The sequence below is a fragment of the Daktulosphaira vitifoliae genome, unplaced genomic scaffold (genome assembly GCF_025091365.1).
Source record: "Daktulosphaira vitifoliae isolate Bord-2020 unplaced genomic scaffold, ASM2509136v1 Scaffold_3, whole genome shotgun sequence".
Classification (NCBI taxonomy): domain Eukaryota; kingdom Metazoa; phylum Arthropoda; class Insecta; order Hemiptera; family Phylloxeridae; genus Daktulosphaira; species Daktulosphaira vitifoliae.
In genome coordinates this window covers 18,713,966-18,735,316 of record NW_026099574.1, presented here as the reverse complement: position 1 = coordinate 18,735,316, position 21,351 = coordinate 18,713,966, and the positions used below count along the sequence as shown (strand labels likewise).

Sequence of the window (21,351 nt, the reverse complement as noted above, 5' to 3'; positions counted from 1 at the left end):
TTCTAAATATAGTATATAGTTTTGCGCTTAGTTTTAGTTTTACGTTTTATAACACTAATCTATATATATTATTATTTAATGCTTTATTTCTAATTTTATTCTTATTTTTCTCATCATTATTATTAGTATTTTTACTATTATGTTAATTTATGTCAACTGTCATATGCAAAATAAAAAAATAAAACATTTAAAATTTTATTCATATTATTACCTTTACTTTAAAGAATAGGTAAATATATAATTATTATCTTATTACGAATGTATTAATATTTTTTCTAGATGAACCATTTTTAATATTATTTTCTTTTATCAATAAACTGTTCAAATTAAAACAAAACAATTAAGTTTTATTAAAAGTCGGACTACAACCCTAGTAACAATTTTTTTTAATTTTATTATTTTATTGATTTTATAACGTTATTATAACATTAATTTTTTAAATTTCTATCATCTACAGATGATGTTTTTTTTTGTTTTAACTATTATAAAGTATTTTGGTCTGATTTAATATATATATAAATAAATAAATTAAATCATACTATTTTTGTTAGTCATCGATGTATAAAAAAAAATACTTTATTTTTAATGAATTAGTTGGTACTTTGTTTTAAATGTACCCGTATTGACAACTCTATAGGCCAATGAACCATATTACTTTAATTTTTAAGTTTATTCTCATTCATAAAATTTAGAAAATTCAATACTTATAATTTTACAAATACAAATAACTACCATAAAATTGAATTTTTTAAAAACCCGACTAAAATTTTTTAATGAAAAAACCATTTCAAATGTAATCTTCTGTTCATTCATATAATATATAATAACTTCTTCAATAATTTTATAATGCCTTGATATCTATCAGTTAATATACATGTTTTATTTTAAATAATTCATTTTTTTATATATATTTTTATATTAAGCTCTATTGTATAAAATGTATATTTTTGTTATGACTATTAAGTGGAACATATAGTTTTGAATTAATAATTTTTAAATATATAAGGAAACTAACAAACAAGAATATGGCGAAATAATCATATAAAATAATACTTAGTATCAACTACAAATATTCGATTCAAATTTCTATGAATCTTATTAAATTTAAAAATATTATACTTACTAAGTATATAAAAACAAATAAATTAAATGATTAAATTTTATTAGAACATCAAATATGCTAAATTTTATGTTGTATTGTAATGATAAATCATACAAGTTGAAATATAATACATTTTTGTTGAATTATATTATTTTTATAATTCATCGGAAGAAAAATATAATAAAATAGATCTAGAAATTGCTTTCCAATTTTTTAAACTACTAAATGTAGTCATTGGCTATAGATTTAGTAAACCGACACTTAAATGCATTGTTATTATAAAATAATAAAAATATTTAAACAATTTACATTAAATTAATAATACAATTAACATACAATTAAAATTTATCAACATCTGTACAACCATAGAAAACAATAATATCTATACTACATAGAAAACATAAAAAAATAATTTTTACCTTATGCATGACAAAAAACATATTATTATTTGGATTGAGTTAGAGGTTATGTTAACTCGTTCATAAAACACAATGATAATGTTAAACTTTAGTATAGATAATTTTTTTTGTGTTCATCAGCTCAGAATAAAAAAGGTTTTCATCTGGGAAAAACCTTTTTTCAATATCATCTAGTTTAAAAAATCAATGTGGATAATTAGTTTATTTCAGTGAAATAAGCCACATAAATCGTACAGATTTCTGTAACTACATTATGATAAGTAACATACTATTAATTATTTTTGTAAAATAGTGATTTGTGTTGCCATGGAATATTATCTAAATGTAATTTTTGACAAATCTGTTATTATTTATATTTTTTTGGAAAATAATTTGCGTATAAGATCATTTTCATTAAAATTGCTTCTGTAAAATGTGAAATAACGTTTTAGGTAATTAAATATTGTAACTTGTTAGTTTGATATTTTAAAAATTTTTACTAAATAAAAACTTTAATATAAAATTTGATTGTTTTTTATAAATTAAGAAAAATTAATTGAATTGGTATAAAAATTAGATAGTGGCAAAAAAAAACTTTTTGAATGTCAAACTTAAGTAGACAAATTTTTGAACCGAACTTCATACATAATACATCGACTTGATTGTCGAACCAAAAACTTTTTGGTTTAAATTTCTGTTTAGTTTGTGTTAGGAAATGTTTTAAAGTTTCAGTTCATTCCAATACCACTTCAAAAATTAGAGTTCGTCACACCCTTAGTGTAAATATAATTCAACTTTTATCTATCAAGTAAAACCTTTCCTCTACTAAGTAAGAACGGTTAACTTTAGGAAAAGTTGATATATTATCAATAAATTCTAAATTCAATTTCACTTATGTTATTATTTTTTTAAAAAGCACTTTTATGTCTTTAAGACTAAGTACTTAAAATTTTGTATAGACACTTAAACATATAATTTTCTAGTTACATAAAATTATTTTAATTGTAAACATATTACATAAAACCTATTATAATAATTTAAGTTGATATGTTGAAATTGAACTCAATTATTATTTTATATTAAGAATTTTTAACTTGAATAAAAAAAATTACGTTTGAAATTTTTGACGGAGATCAAGTGAATTTGTATAATTGAATGCTTACTGTATATATTATAGGGATAACCATATGCAACTACAGCTTTTTAGTTTTTGTAAATATTATAGCAATTATGTTCTCATAAAGTATTTTTCAAGTAAATAATAGTGTACTCATAAATTTGTCATAAAAATAATTTTATCAAATATTTTTCTAAATTTTTTACCTGGTTTTATACAAGATTTAATATCATGGTTTTTGGAACAAACGAAAAACTTCCAAGAAGAATTTTATTTTCTTCTCGTAAAACAATATTCCACCTACAAACCCAAATGGCTAAATGAAAAATATAGTACACACAAAGTGGTAATACCACTATCCTTATATTAAAATTTTATTACGTATTCAATTCATAAACACTAAGTGCAAAAGTAAAGCTATGTATTTTTTGAGCATTACTAAAACGTATCGAAATTATTAATAATAAGTATTCATTTTTCTATTAAATGTTCGAAAATGNAAGCTATGTATTTTTTGAGCATTACTAAAACGTATCGAAATTATTAATAATAAGTATTCATTTTTCTATTAAATGTTCGAAAACGGTGTATTATATGGAAAGTATTACATGTTAATAATTTTTTTTTAATACGGTTACTATTTCTTTTTGAAGTTTGATATTATAGATTTTCTGCAACGAGATCATTTTTTTTTATTAAAAACATTATGTGCTCTTGATATATAAAAGTTTTAGACTCCAAATTCATATACATATTAAGTTAAGTGAAAATTGCGGTATACTATACAAGTGTCATACATTTGATTAAAAACCTTATCAATTTAAAATTTGGTTTGGTAAAGTAATGAAACATATGATAATGATTATGATCAACTAAAATTAAAAATTTATATTATTTATATTAGAAGAAATGTCATTTAATTACCAATTATTTAAAGTTAAATACTATGAATGAAATGTCGTTTTTGTTATATGTTTGATTTTTCATAATTTTGTTTTTTATATCTATTTTAAAAATTAATTGTAATAATGTAAAAGTCTTTGCTGTTTTTTACTTGTAGTTTAAGGGGCGTTGTTTTAAAATATTTAGAAATATATTTACAGAAAATGATTTATTTACAAAATTTTAAATACTATTTGTTTAATAGCTGACAAAAGAGTTTTCTATTTATAATCCTCACATAGAATAAAACATAGTGAATAAAACACACTCATGTTATTAGTGAGTTAAAAATGAATTCAAAGAAGACTGACATTATAAGAATAATTAAAATTTCAATTACCAGATGAATATTTATCAATAGCAAAGGTAGTATAAACTCTTAGTAATCTTTTGAGTAGTTTTACTTATCTGAATCTATCTATTTATTTTGTGTAAAATGTTCAAAATGGTTTAGTACGATTGCCTGTTAAGCATACCTTATACTATTCTGACGCTTCCACTTTATCTGTTCTAATGATACTGAGAACATATTTATTGTAATTGTTCAATGTTATTAAGGCGGCTGAACAGTATAATAACGTTTTCACAGGCGGCATTTCCACTTTTCATTAAAATACTATAAAATTTTGACTAAATTATGAAAATAATTATTTTTGGTCGACCAAGTAATGTGACAATCAGTTTCCACCACAAACGCAAAGTTGTTTTAACGTGGTCTAAACGGACACGAATTATACTGCCTATCTGCATTGCTATAAATAAACATAATCCACCCGAAACTTTACTAAGCTGATTTCGTAGAGTTGTAGTCTGACAAACAAAAGTCGGGACTTAATGATTTTGCCGGTATTTGATGTGGGAACAACAACTTGAAGGGAAACTTTTTAGGTTGTAGCTAACGCATTGCGTGTGAATGTGTCGAATGCTTTTGACCCGAAATTATTCACACCATTCCTAGTTAATCGATATACTAACATACAAAAATAATTACTGTCTAGTAGTCATTACCTTAGTACGTTTGATTCGAAATTAAAATTGGAATACCATTAATTAAAACATTGTTAGGCAACCAAACATTTCCATATAAGTTAAAAAAATCAATTTAAAATACTTATATAACCAATTGATGTAGTTGCCTATATTTTCAAGCCATTGACTGGACCAATATTATTTAAAAACGCAGGCACTATTCGAGTTAACACAAAGACCACAACAACATGACTTATAATATTCACCATCTGACATTTGTAAACAAAAGATGTATGAAAAATATTGCTATGAAAGTTAATAAAAATATTCTGAGTGAAATACTTTATTAATTTAAAGAAATAGTTGATCATTTGGTATGACTGTATATGATCCTGTCAAAGTCCATAACCTACGTTATGGAAAAAATCAAATGTCATAATAATAATTAATAAAAAAGTAGTTTGCTTATAAACACAATGCTGTGTAGTCGGAACTCATAAATTATTTATTATGGAAAATGGATAACACATTTATTGTAATTTCTAACAACAATATCGACACCCTGTAATTTAAAATTTATCCTTAAAGCACATTTTTGTTAATATTTTTTAATACTTGTTGAAAATATTTACGTGTAATAATATTTAAAAATATCAAATCTATAAATAAATACTATAATAGGTTATAAGATTTAATATTTTTAATTTTTGCAACGATTACATAACTTAGCTAAGAATGCGTAGTATTTTGATACACATTTCTTGAACTTTGAATGAGTTCCGCTGAAATGTATCGGTTCATCTTATCTACTTTATGCATAGTATTAAGGTACTTACTAGTGAGGATGTTAAATGTGTATAAATAAAAAAATTGTCAAAAATAAGTAAGCTAACAAAACCAAGCACTGTTAGATTGCGACAGAGTGGAGACAGGTAAACATAATTTACAGTGATTATTATCACTATTATAAAAAAATGCTGAAATTTTGCGATTTTTCGCTTTTAAATTCAATTATTCCATAGAAAAAATATCAATAATTTTTGTTTTTTCCACCATAAAGCATTTTTTAATTTTGTATAGGTTTAAAGGGACAGTGTGCCTGAGTCGATAACGCGGCAGTGCTTGACGCGCACTGCTTCAGGTTCGAAACTCAATCACGGGCGGCTTCTATTGCTGAGCGAGAAATCAGTTCTCTCTCCAGTAACAATTTAACCACTCGTGTCCCTAAATATCAATTGTTTAAAAACGTCCCTTTTAGAGGTGGTTGCTATGACCCTTAATGGGACTAAAAAGCAAAAATAAAAAAAAATAGGTTTGAAAAATAAAGACATTTTAATAAATTTTCAAAAATTAAAATAAGTTTTCTTTTTAAAAAAAGTTGTGGTTATTAACGTCTGATTATAGAAAAAATCGTTAAACATCACTTTTTTTTTTTTAATATTTGAATACGTTTATAAGCTATAATTTGTTATAGCTTAGTTATCAGATCTTCCGTAATATTTTCAAAAATTGTATTAAAAAAATACACTTTACATGTGTGGTAGTCTCTTTAAAATTCTTCCTGTAGTTAGGTATCTTATCGGATTTTTAGAAAAAGCTTATTGATTCTAGTAAACTCTTATACATTTTTTTAATATTAAGTATTATTAAGTATTAAGTATTATTTTAAATATCTAAAATTGAGAGTTTTTTTTTTTAACTTTCATTCATAAAATCAACAAATTAAAATGAGTTCTTTTGACGTATTAATAATGCAATTGATTCCAATGAGAGCTGAGAATTTTCATAGACAATCATAAAATAAACACACATACCATCACAAAACCAATACCTTATCAACTTCGCATCAAAGCTAAAAAAATAGTATAAAGATTTACTTAAATGTACAATTACGGATCCAAGTAAGTGACACGATCCTTTAAATTTTTTTAGCTTCAATGTGAAGCTGAGAAGGTATTAATTTTACTATGATGTGTTTTTTTATTTATTTTTATTTTTTAATATTGAGATTACTTTGTAGATATAATATAATAAAATAGCTAATGGCTAAACAAATTAAAATTATAATTTTTATTTAATTTTATTATTTTCAATAATATTTACCTGTATTTTTTTATAATGCAAAAACATGTATATGATTTTAATTTAATAAGACATTCAAAGTATTCAAAATTTATGAAAAATTTTAGCTTTAGTCATCAATTTTTTCCCCATTATTAATTATAATTATTATTGTTATTATACTATAATAATTATATTATTGAACTTTCAAATACTGTTTTAAGTTCGAAAGTTAATTTTAACTATTTATGAATTATGCTGTCAAAACCGTTGTTAATTTTCTGGGAGATGTTTCAGTTAAATTAAACTTTTGTAGAAAACTTTGATGATAAGATATTTTAGTCGCTAATGGATAAACCCTTAAATGCATTGCTTTTAGTTTTTATTTTTTATCATCTTTCATATTACACAAGATAATTAAGCTTGGTTAAGTAAATACATCGCGTATCTTCTACATAATTCATTTAGCAAACACCTTTAAGGTTTAATCTTATTTTACCTTTAAGCAAAAGCCAATTAAATTGGTTTACACTACATTTTAAATAGGTATGTTTGTTATTAAGGAATTATTTACATCTATAAAAGCATAAGCTACACAAATCTACATTACCTTTATATTAAACTGATTCTTTCAATAAAAAAATTCTAAATTAAATTGTTTAAAAATTAATTTTTTTCGTTAAATATGTTAATGATTTATTTACGTGTATTTTGAGTACTAATTTAAGTCATTGGAATCATTAAATATCAAGTAAGTCTAAATTCCCTATTTATATATTTTTAAATTAATTACATGACTTTTCTAATAGATGTTTTTTACTTTTCATCATTCGTTTTTTCAGTTGTTTTTATAATTTACACGAAGACCACATATTAAGTTTTTGAAATAATTAAAATTATGTGATGTGATTTATTTGAATAAATAAATAAATTAGATATATAAATTGATTAATTGTTACATAATTTTTTTGTAGGCGTTTATATATTTTTAAAAATTATTTAATCATACGTTTAATGTCTTGTATATATTTCTAATATGATGTAAATCATTTAATATATGAATTGAAAGTTCAAGTTGTTTTGACGTTTATCTGACAGCATGAAAAAATTAATTCATAATGAACTTTCAACTTCCGGTAATTTATTTAAAAGCTGAACTAACTAAGTTTTGTAAAATTAGCAAATCATGTCAAAATCAGTTCAAGATAATATCACTTATTTATGCAATTATTTTCAAAGGCATTGGAAATGTAAAAATTGTAAATTATACAGAGTGATCTAAATCTGATAAAACACTAATTTTTTCAAAATTTATTGGGAATTTTGAAGTTTTACAAAGAGAAAAAAATATTAAGTATAAAAACGCTACAATAATATGTAGTTAAATAACTTTTTTTTATTATTCCGCCAGGGTAAGAAATACTTTAAATTTAATTTTATGAAATATGAACCCCTATTTTTAACTTAATATTATGCTAGAATAAAATATTACAAATAATATTTTTCTTGCATTTTTTTTTTTATTCGACATTATATATTAAGCAACCCCTCAACGTATTAGAATACTTGTAATTGTTGAACGGTCCATCAGATAAAAAAATTGTAAAGACAAAATTGATTGTATTTTTTTATTCTAATATAATTAGCTAAAAATAGGGGTATCTATTTAATAAAATTAAATTTAAGGTTTTTTAACTCTAGAGAGATGAAATAAAAGTTATTTAGCTACATATTATTATAATGTTTTTAAACTAAAAATTTTTTCTCATTGTAAAAATTAAAAATTCCCATTAGATACTTATATACTAATTAATTCGTTTTAACAAAAAATGATTCAATAATAAATTGGTATTGAAATAATAACAGATGGACGTGAATTATGCTTGAATTTATATTTATGTATATTTCTATGTATGTACACTATTCACATTTATTTTGTTTAAGATAATTTGAATGTTCTTATAATGATAGGTTGTAATTGAAGTATAGTATATAGTAAATAGTATACATCAATATATTAAATTAACTCTTATTGCAAAATTTCAACTTAATATTTGTTAAAAAAAAAACCTAATAAGAAGAAAAACTGGTATTGCTATTAAATAAAATAATATAAAGAAACTTACTCATAAATGAATACATCTTTTAATTGATTCATAATTTTAACATGAATATGAATTGTTAGAACACATTTATGACCTAGAAAAAATGTACCATAAAAGGGATACTTTGTATTTTCGGATTATACATGTAAGTAGAGTTTTATTCAAAAAAAAAAAAACTTATCAATGAAATATTTATTATTTATTGGATAAAATTTGAATTCAGCTCACATAACATTTGAATACCCTGTAGCTTCTTGCAAAATCACACGTTTTTGGGAAAAACGATATTTACGTTCAGACTTCTGTTATTCTTTGAGAAAAACCGACATCATACATATGTTGAAAAGTAAAATAGTGGATAATGTAAACTTTATGAGAAATGAAAGCCTCGTTTTAAAGTAAGCAATCTGTGTGGATATTATTGGAAAATTGAAACTTTGCGACCTTCTCTTTCGCAGAAAGGTTTTTTTATTGGCGTATTTGTATAAGCTTTTATAACGACGGAATATGTACTTATATATTTTTGTGATCCTTTTTAGTGACTCTCTAAATTTTGTTGAGTATTTGAATAATATAAAACATAAAAAGAAACTAGCAGATTTCATTAACTTTGAATTATCTCTGCAATTATACAGAAACAATATACATTAAAAAAAAACATTAAATTGCATGTCTTAATGACTATTCAAATAAAGGAATGATAATTAGCCTAAATCGCTTCTTCTGGATTCAAGAGTTCTTATAAGTTGATATTACCTTAATAGATCTATATGTAATTTACAGCAAAAGTTTTCAAGATTTCGAATGTTTTACTAAAATCTCTTTTTAGCTAAAGTTCCATAAGTTACAACAAAGAACCAGATTCGTTTTAATAAAGATGTCTTCAGAATTATAATGAGGATTTTTTTTTTCGTTTTAAGTAAAATTTATTTAAGAAAAAACAATTTTTAAATTTAATAAACTAATAAGTTAATATTACAATTATTGTTTTATAATTTTATGTCTACCTAATAGGATTATTATTATATTTTTTTTATCATGTCAAATGAATAAGAGAATGTTCTTTATTATACGTCAATCGACTAAAAAGAAAAGCTCGATAATAATGTACACAGATTGCTATCTCCATAGAAATGTTAGAAAAATGTACTAAGAGAAAATGCAATTTTAGTAGCTTTCAGTATTTATTTCTATTTTTTTTATGTATATCTTTCCTTAAGGTCGATTGTCCTCTTACATTTATCTGATGTCTATTCTATGTCTATTTTATAAACTATTAGGTTCATTATCTAGAACAACGCTATGGATTAATACAATATAATATTATTAACATGTAAACATTATTTAAAATATTAATAGATAAATTATTTTCAACGTAATCTTGTCAATAGTTAACTTACCTAATAATTGATTTTGCTTAATTATATTACATCATAGATGTATGAGTATTAGTCATGATACACAATTTATTTAAATCGCCAAATACCAACATGGTTTGACACACCTGTTCATATTTTAGCTAAATGATACCATGTGTAATTCTCCTTTATGAATAGATTTAATTATACAGAGTGATTTTTTTATCACAACCCACTTAATTACTTACAGAATAAATTTAATTTAAACATTTATTTTTTTAGTTATCTTTAGTTACACATTTTACTTGAATTATTAACTATAATACATAAGGAATTACAAATACAGGTAGCTAATTGGTTTTTTATGACATTGCTGTCACAGTCACAGATTTTTTATTATTAATTATGACTATCAATAGATATTCTTTTTATATTGTCAGTTAGTGTATTTATAAATTCACAACAATGTGCTTTACTACCATTGATAATAACAATACTGTGTACCTGCTAATATCGATGTCATAAAAAACCAATTAGCTACCTGTATTTGTAATCCTTTATGTATTATACATGAACATTAACTCAAAAATTTGAAATTTTAAATGTTTATATCTAATAAACAAATAAAGTTATACTAAAAATTCAATTGCCATTTACTATTAAATTAAAAATTCAAACATTTTTTTTAAATTCAAGATATGTGTTCCCATTAAAAAAAATAAAATTGACACTCTTATCAGGCATAAGGGATGAACTTAAAAAGTATTACATAGTTAATAATTCAAGTATAATGTGTAACTAAAGATTACCAAAAAAAAAAATGTTTTTTTAGCAGTCTTAATGCTCAGTTTGAGCATCTAAAATACAGAAAATCTTAATAGTCTTACTAACAATTTACGCTACTACTAACAATTTACTCATAACATCAAGATGTAAAATTCTTTTGAAATATGCCGCTTCATTTTTATTTTATATAGTGCTGCTTTGGTTTTTGAATTCACGTAGAAGAACTTCCTTTGAAACACAAATTGCTTGTTAAAGAAGTTTTTTACACATAAATACCTGTTTATTAATTCAAACTTCAGCTTAATAAATATTAAATTTAATAACAAGTTTCTACTATAGTAAAAAGTATATTCTTTTTTCTTATGAATTAATGTGGATAATCATAATAATTACTACAATTATTCTATTCAATAACAAAAATATTCTACGAGATAATGAATTTTTATGAAATATTAAAAAATATATAAGTATATAAATAAATGCCTTTAAACCTAGTTGAAATAAATATAATATTTGCATTTTTGAAACAATAACTATAATATTGACTAATTTCTTTTAAAAGTTTTCTGACAGTTAATATATCAAAAGTAACTGTGAGGTTTATTTAATTAAAAATAATAATAATAAATTAAAAATATTTATAAAAAAACAGCCAATATATTGTCAAATAAATATTTTGTAAATTTAGATTCGTACTTATTTTATTTTGTGAAAGTAAAAACGCTTCTATCCAGCAAGAATTAAAGCGATTCAATAATTTTACTGAAAATATATAATAACAGTAATGAATGTAGTGCTAACAATTTAAATAAATTATCATCATCTACTTAGCCTCTATCCCAAACTATTTGTAGCGTCTACCTTATTAATTTAACAGGATTTCTACACCGGCTGTCGATCTGTTACAAACTCATTACGGCTAAAAGAACCCGTAAAGAGGCTGTCACTTTTAGAGTTTCCGTATGGTCACCCATCTGGGAACTAACAGTAAACAACACAGCTGAATATCAGAGCTAAGATGGCGACTGAATGTTTCACTACACCACACCATGTCCTTCAATTGACAACAATTAAAATAAATTAATTTCTTAATTTTTTTTTTAATTAAATTATATTTCTCATAATATAACAGAGTGATCCATTAACCGCAACTATTCGCTAATAAATACTATATTGAAAAAAAAATTGTTTTTTTTTAATTGCATATAGAATGATTAGTAAGAAAGGAAACGGGTTTCTACTGTTCTCAAGGTTTGTAACAATTAACCTGTTTCCTTACTTACTAACCACTCTGTATATTTTTTGATTTAACAACTATTACTCATTTTTTAGCATCAACACTTATAACTTATAGAGGTATCAACTTAATATTTTTTAGTAGCAATATGTATATTTAAGTAAATTATAAAATAGAAAATTATTTAATTAAGAAAATAGCTTATATAACAACGTTTGAACCAGTATTTTGAAAGTAATTAACATTTTTAAACGTAGGTGGAAGAAGGTGAGCGACCGAAAAATGTTAATAATAGAAATAGTCATATCCGCACCTCTACCACAGTTTACATTTTAAAATCGTTATTTAATTTTCAATAGCTTATAAAACGAGTAATGATATGACTAAAAAAACTAAACATTTATTTTAATATTGTATTTATTTTGCAAGTAATGGTTTATGAATAACTATGTATTATGCAACTGTATTATTTTGAAAGTTTAATAATGGGTTAAAAAAGACCTTTTATAAACAAAGTAAGGTTAAGTAGTTAAGAGTTTCAAATTTGACCAGATTTTTTTTTGAATAAATTTGAGCATTTAAAATGGTTTGTGTTGGGTAATTTTTGATTAAACACATATTAAAAATTATTTATTGCCTTCAATTTTTATATAATCTTGAACAAGTTTTACACGACATATTAGTATATCTATTTAAACAAAAAATAATTCTTAAAAGGTAATTGTAAACCCAATAGTTTTAATAAGTGTTTAAAGTAAATTAGTACTAATAACTTTTATAAGGATTAATTATTAGCTAGAAGTAATTTCGAATTAAAGTATAAAAAGTCTTAAAACGCTATGGACATTAAAATAAGTAAACGCGACCATTTTATTGTAATAATTATACAAAAATGTTAATGATGAATACGAAAATTCATGTCTCAACTGTTTTCCTAAAAATAAACTTCGCGTCAACAAATTGGTTTTTACAGATAATTGAATGTTTTAAAAATAACAATAACATTCAAAATCTAATTTGAATTTAGGCATGTTAAAATAATTATTGTAATTACCATTGTGGCGAATCTCACTAAAATATTTTAATTCTCGCCAATCATTATTTATATTTATTTTGACAGTAACCTCAACTGACGACCAAAATACAAGTTTTTTTTTAATATTTCAAAAGAACATATTTTTCAGAAAACAAAAGAGATGAGCTATTATTTAAAACAAAAAGAAAAATAACACTGTAAAGCTAAATAATAAAATCCAAGTTTTTGTTATGTTGTTTGAAACACGGAATGATTGTAATACTACAAAAATAACAACAAAAGGACTTTTATGAAAATAAAATATCTGGATTATAAAAAAACTAATTTTCAAGATTTACTTTATATCATACTCGTATGAATAAAATGTATAATGTATTATTTATACTACTTACTTATATTATATCAATTTGATGTAGCTTAGATACATTTTTGTTTACTAATTTTTTTTCGTTTCTGCAGCGTTTCTTAACCCTTTTAGTCCCAAATGCCATCTCGACGCCTCATTTTTTAGTGCTACAAGTTACTAATAATAATATAATGTAAACAGTTAAATATGCATCTCAACAATATTTTCCAGGAGAAATTAAAAAAATATGTAAGGTTTATTTTAGATGATAATTGGAAAAAATGAATAAAATATTTATTGCAGAATATCCTTATCTATAATGGTCAGATGACACACGAAATTTCTGTAAATTTACTAGAAGTTGATTCAGGATTGAATAGCATAACCATGTTTACTTTACTGGTAGCAATGGTTGATAGTTAGTGATTTTATTTTACTATTTTAACATATACAACAAATAAATGATTATTATTTAATAATAATAATAACTATTATTACTATTATTATTTTTCATTCATAAGTTTATTATTATTATATTTTAATGATTATACTAAAAATTGTCGTACGCAAAGCTAATTTTACTTCGTACTACTGTGAAAGTTTTAGTTTTAATTATTCAAAAATAATGTCTTAACATTTTTTATAATTCATTTAATATGATTTAGCAAATTAAACTAAACGTTATGGATGGTTTTCAAATACAATTACCTCTCTTCAAATTTCTGAATCGATGAAATAAACTTTTTTTAGCCCTAATTGTTGATCAAAAAAATGTTCATGGGAATTAAAATATTAAAATGATTCACTATTTTTTTTAATTACTTACTATGTTCTCATAATTATAAATAAATATATTAATTATATAGTTGACGGGAGTGGTGGCTCGTGGTTTGGTCGATCGCACCCCCTACTAAAATTAATTAAAAGAAAAAAATTATTTGTATATTCTTAATTCTACATTTTTAATTAGTAAAATAGTTATAACACATTTGTCGTGTGCGAACGTTTAAGTTGTCTCTCTCAGTATATGCGTAACCGCATGCACACACGAGCAGTGTTTGGACGACCGAGTGTTTGAATCGTATATTATAAACAAGTGCGCCCAAATGTGGCGTGCGGGTACGGTTAAGCCACGATCTTATGTACGGGTTATGGACGACCGGCATCGTTGTCCGAATAATATTTTGAAACGTATACTATTAGCGAGGCGCCACAATCGTGTCCGTGCGGGTACGGGTTTTGGACGACGCTGCCGTCGTCTATACAGTAAAATATTAGTATACTATTATATTGGGTAATTTATTTTTAGAATTAATACGAGTACGCTCGTCGTTATCGGTTGCTAAAATAGTATAATCGCTATTATTATTAATTCCGAACAATATTTACGAGGTAAAGAGAGAGGTACAGGTAGAGGAAGACCAAAAAAGAGATGGAGGGATACTATTGAATGCGATATGAGGACAGCTGATGTGAGAGTAGAGCATGTGGGAGATCGAGTCAAGTTTAGAAGCTTAGGATAAGGGTGGCCGAATCCAAGTAGTTGGGATTAAGGCGAGGAAGAAGAAGAAGAAGAAGAAGCTATTATTATTAATTCCATTTCTATTTTCTACTGCGACTTTTAAAATAATGATATGTGTATTGTCTTTTATTTTATTATATTTATTTTGACAATTTTTTATACCTATAACTAGCGGTAACATATTGAAAGTCGCACACCCACCACCAGCACACACTACATGCCACCGGTTGACGGAGTAAGCATCTATAAAGTTTTATAAAGTCATTTTAAAATTCTATGCTATTTTTTTAATTTTTTTTTTTTACTAAAAATAATGATCTCTAGCAAATTTAACTTTACATACCCAGTTGTCTCGTGGGATATATTAACTGCAATAACTTTTATTAAGCTATATTAAATTTTAGGTTTATAAACATTGTTATGGATGGGGACACTAAATTTTATAGTGTGACCCGAAGTTCGCTTAATACCGATCAGACTGTGTTTGTGTATCACTGCAAACAAAGTCTTAGAATGCCTAATCGAGACTGCCTAGCTTAACTAAGGACTACGTATGTAAAAATGCATAAGTGTATATATATATATATGTGTGTGTGTGTGTAAGTTCATAAAACTAATTAAATATAAAACGCGATACAAGTAAAACTTAAACAATAATGATTTTATTAACCTATTGATGACAAGCAATTCTTATGTTATTTCACTCGACATCAAATAAATCTCTAACTTACTATACAAAAAAATTCTAGTGACTGCAGATTAAAACAAAAGTTAACAAGTTAGCCTTTTAGCTGAAAAATTAAGCAACACGTATGATTAACAGCATAATAAATAAGATTTGACTAATAATTAATGTGATTATGGCTGCTAAACATGATTTACAGAAAATATAAATAATTGAATTAAATTGATAATATTACTATATTATTTAAATATTTTAAAGGGACGGTGTATCCAATTCGGTAACGCGGCAGTGTTTGATGCGCACTGTCTCGGGTTCGAGACTCGGTCTTAGGCGGCTCCATTTGCTGAAAGAAACATCAGCTTAGTGATTAGAGTTGCCATCTCTCCCTTTGGCATTAGACTAACCAAACGGTCAGGAGTATCCAATGGTTAAGAAAGCTCCTACTTTGGGGGAGACCGCTATGGCCCTCAATAGGCCGTAAAAAGTGAAAAAAAAAATTTAATATTAGGTAAGTGATAAATGATAAGACTTAAATTTATTAATACAAAATTGACTAGATGTATAATAGAAACTTCAGTTAGTCTATAACTTCATCTCATTAAAGTTATTGTTTTTATTCTAATAAATTAAGTGTATATAAAAATAAATGTAATTTAAAATAGATTAATAATAAATTTTACTATTAAAAATTGAACAAACTAATTAAATTCGCTTAAATTAATCAATTGTTTTTCATTCTTTGTATATTTTAACAACTAGTATTAAATAATAACGTTTAGTACTCACAATTATGCAGAATCGATGGTCAGGATTAGTATCTAAACCTAAATGAAAATAAATGAACTACGACAACTTTTAAATAATAACACATATATAACAAATCAACTTAAGTAAATACAATTTTGGTAACTAAAACAATTTTTTACAAGTTAATTTGGTACGTATCACAATTGACTCGTAGAATTTGCTAATTAGTAGAAATAAATAACGATAAATGTATTTTTGTTAGCTTATTATTAGCTAAAAAAAAAAATGCAATTAGTGCAACAAAAAACATACTACTCAATTTACACTATGTATATTAACGACACCTTTGGTAGTAAGAAAAGAACTTTTGAGAAAATTTGCTACAATTGGTGCAGTCCAAGTAAAAATTAATATTTTTTTCGTTTCGCTAAATCGAATGTTTCCAAATAAAAGTAAAAACTTTTCTTAGTACAAATTTCAACAGAACAATAATCTATATTAACAGATTATTACCTAATACAAATGAAGTGTGTGTTGTACGCGTGTCAAATAACTGATCGGCTGGTAATAGTGATTTCCACTACCAAGTGTGTTGTTGGGAATGGGTACGTGGTGAAAGGCTGAACCGATCCGAGTGCGTACTCACTACATACACAGTAATACAGTGGCAAAACATGTGTGTGTTGTGTACACAAATAGTTAACAATAATAACAAACGTAATAGTCATTCAATTTCAAAAACAGAATATNTGTACACAAATAGTTAACAATAATAACAAACGTAATAGTCATTCAATTTCAAAAACAGAATATAACTTTCAGTAAAAAATTTAATTTTTTTTTTTTTGTAGATTCTGGTTAGAAGATGTATTTAGGAACAACATTTAACAGAAATAAACTACTGCCGGTTTTAAAGCACGAAATGGCTTTAATATAAAACTATGTTCGTATAATGTATAATTATTATCAGACAGTTGAGTTTCCTAAAAATAAAACAATTACTTTTATTATTTATTACATTAAAGTTCTTATAGCTAGGCAAAATTTTATAGAAAAAAGTTTTAATGTTAGTTAAATGTTTAAGATTTATGACATAGTTTAGTCAACTTGAAACTTTTATAATATTATTCACAAAGATTCCAATAATATGATTGTTAGATTTTTTAATTAAAATTAATTAAAAAGTGTATTTTACTATAAATGTTATTTTTATTTATCTGGAACGCACCATATATTATAGAAAAATGTAACTTTTGTAAATAAATACCGGCGCTCTTAAGTGGATAAGTGGGACTCGAATTAGTTCACCAAAGAAACTAAGTCTCTAGTAGAAATAAACATTTTATTATTTCTCTTTCAATTCAATGTTCTAATTTGTTTGTCTATAAAATGCATTTTTGCTGTGTTTTTGTTCTTAACAAGAAGTGTAAACACTAACTTGTTATATTCAAATGTTACCAAAAACAGTTTTATTCACTCAGTTTTCAAACTTTTCACTAGAACAATCAACTAATACTTAAATCAAAATGTTTATAATTCTATAATTACATTATGCTCAAACAATAACAACTGTGTTAAAAAGTAACCCTTAATTAATATTAGCACTTGGTTATTCTAATGTTTCATCAAAGAATAAAATCAAATACATGAAATTTAATTTTAATTTTATCGTTTAAACAACTGTCAAGCAAGTAGGCAGATTTAATTATTTTAATAAAAAAAATGTCTATCTTTTTAAAAGTTTTATTTAAAAAAATTTATTTATTATATTTAACCTGAATTCTCAAAACACTCTACGTGTTGACAAATGATTAAAAACTAGTTGGTTTACAAATAACATGATATGCGAGTTGGTTGAAAATATAGAATTATTGTCTATTATTTGTTTATTTCATATATCAGACCCGCATATAAAACAAATTAGATAATATGAAATATGAACAGCTACAAAGTAGAGAAATTAATATATAGTAATCATAATATTCAGTACATTTCTCAGAAAACGAAGTTCATTGCTTTTTGAAAATGCTCCATATAATCTTTTGTAAAATAAATTGAATCCATATATCCTCAAGCTTTATTTTTCATTATAAAAATAATATTACAAGTTGTTCTTCTTAAAGTGATAGATTTATTTAAAATCAAAAAAGAAAAAATATAATATACCTTAAAATTATACAGTTATATATAAATATATATAGTAATTAATAGCTGATAAATCAAAAAGTATATGTAACTAAAAAAAACATTTTTATTTTTTTATTTTTTTTGAGTTATTAAGTAGTTATGATAAACCAATGACCCTGTAGGTTATTAATTAACCTGTAGAGGTTAATTAAATTTTTTAACGGTAACATACATATTTTACTTTATTCTTTTTCTTCTTCTTCCTCACTTTAATCCCAACTAATAGATAAATATGTATGTTGTCATTTAAAAAATTAATACTCCTATAAGATATATGGGTTGATGCAAAAAAATTATTGATAGCTGATAAATTAAAATGTATATATATTTAAAATAACCAAAAATTTTTTTTTCGATATTGTATTTATTTAGTGACTAATTAAATAGTTTATGATAAACTAATTACTCTGTATTTTAAACTTATCTCGTGGAGTATTTTAGTTTGCGCGAAATATATAAAAGTTTTTAAACGAAGTTTCTATTTTCTTTGTTTAAGTAATAATTAATTATAAAAATAAAAAATACAGAGTTTTATTTTAAAATAATAATCATTTTTTATGCATAATGTAAGTGGTTCATAATGTATATATTCAGTGTTTTAATTTATACAAATATATTCCCATTTCCAAAGTTAAAAAAAAATAGTTCAAAGAGGATAACATAATAAGATAAAACATAGTTTATACCAGAGGTTATATGACTGGATATAAAAACCAATACACGTTATATATATGCAAATGTTTCTTAAATTATTCTAGTTTTTGGCAACATGTGCATTTAATTGGGACTATGTGCAAACTTTGGCGTAATCTCTCAAAAAGGGGGTCAATTTGATTCAAAATAATGTGTGACATTTGGGTGGCAAATGGTAATCGTCGTAAAATGAAGTGTGCATTATGTATACTATAGTACTCTAGAGCGTTTTGACTAAATTGAAATATTTTATGAATAAACTTTTGCAACTTATTGCAAAATCAACTTTAGATGTTCTTAGTTCGGATTTATAAGTTTTTCGTTTGCTTGTAATAATAGCCTGTAGCAAGTCAGTATTTTTTCTTGTAATATAATTTTTAATGTCAAATTACTTGTTCACTTCACACTATAATTTTTTAACTTTCTATGAATTGTATTTGATATTATTATTTAATAAAAATAATATTGTAGCACAACAAGAGCCAATAAAATTTTAAATATATATGTGTACTNTGAATTGTATTTGATATTATTATTTAATAAAAATAATATTGTAGCACAACAAGAGCCAATAAAATTTTAAATATATATGTGTATCATATAATAATATATAGTAAACGTAAATTGTTATTCTGCCGTATTTCAATTTAAATATATGTTGTTCTTTAAAAACTAAATGTACCGTGGGTGTTTCAGTAAAAAAAAATCCATTCACCCTATTTGTTCGTTTTTACCATATGAACCAGATATATTTTTCTTGAACATATGAACCCCATTACGTGAGCTTTAGAAATATATGTAAATACGAATTACACATTCAAAATTCGTGGCAAAACCAAACGGAAACGTCTAATGGCATCTGCGAGATCAAGGAAATACAACCCTTACATTTTGGTTTCGTTTGTACTTCTAATGACTGTCCTCTATCTTTCAATTTCTCTCGTTCTTCTTCCATTCGTCTCAATATTATATTCATATTATCCACGAGAAATTGAAAGGTTTAATTCCGGAGTGACAATGTTGTGAAACACTGGCAGGTACCTCAGGTGTCATATAACACAAAGTTAACGCGATTTTTTACACGCATATTTGAGTATTTGCCTTTATGTTAACGATTTAAATTTGACAAACGATTGACGTGTGTGTTTTTGAATTGTTTTTAACGCTTCGATCAGTGGGTCGAATATTTTTATTTAAATGGATAATCAACAATTTATATACAACACAGCAAAAATGTAACTTGTTCGAATTAAATAAACCAAAAACCGTATTATGCCATTTACCGCTTGAGTTAGTGGAATTTATTTGTACAGTCATAATAATTTATAAAAATATACTACTAAACAATTTCTAGAGACAGTTGGCGCTATACTATAACCGAAATATTTAACATTTATAGTAGCGCAAAACTAAATTAACCGTTTCATAGAGTACTAAAAAAAAAATTGTACTGAAAGTCTTTGTTTCAACATCAAGAGAGAAATTATGTAGACAATACACTTAACTTTTTTAATAATTGAGACTAAGTTATAACTTATATTAAAAACTTTAAGTAACCTATTTCTGTGTCGAAATTTAGCTAATATATAAACTATTAAAAATGTATTTTAAAAAGCTGTACGACGAATAAAAATTACTCTCTTCATTAATAATTCAAAATCTTCCTTTGAAGCTCTGCATCATTTTCTGTGGTTCAATATTTGCGTAAGTAACGTTATTGCAAATATCCTTTCACGAGATGTTCCTTGATTTTTGTATATGTTACGTATATATTATCAGTAGAAATAGCTTGATGACAAAAATATACCATATATTATTTGAACACAAATTACAATATCACAAATTATGTTTTTATATTTGTTCAAAACCTTTTGTTGATCACAAGCAATTAACCCTCTCCCCTTTTTTGCGTAGGTAGATATGAAAGCATACATCAGCCATAGTGGTAAATTTATGATATCAAATATGGTTTAAAAACACCAACTTGATCCTTGAAATTCGATTTCGACATTAGGTTCAATTTATTCCAACGGTCTGTAATCAAAATTATCCCCACTATG

The 21,351-nt window shown here is 24.4% G+C and overlaps 1 protein-coding gene across 9 annotated transcripts in view; it reads left to right on the top strand.

The window, feature by feature from the left end:
• LOC126902377 (octopamine receptor beta-3R-like) overlaps positions 1-21,351 on the top strand; it is a 104,420-nt gene that overhangs the window by 2,417 nt on the left and 80,652 nt on the right. For 2 of the 9 annotated variants that reach the window (XM_050679560.1, XM_050679566.1), the window contains exon 2: positions 15,923-16,172. The exons of 3 other annotated variants lie outside the window; for them this stretch is intronic. The gene's annotated coding sequence lies outside the window, so the exon portion shown is untranslated. Of the gene's footprint in view, positions 1-15,383; positions 15,531-15,922; positions 16,173-16,916; positions 17,129-17,262; positions 17,355-21,351 lie in introns of all 9 variants that reach the window. 4 more of the 9 variants (XM_050679561.1, XM_050679563.1, XM_050679565.1 and 1 more) reach the window with 4 other exon arrangements.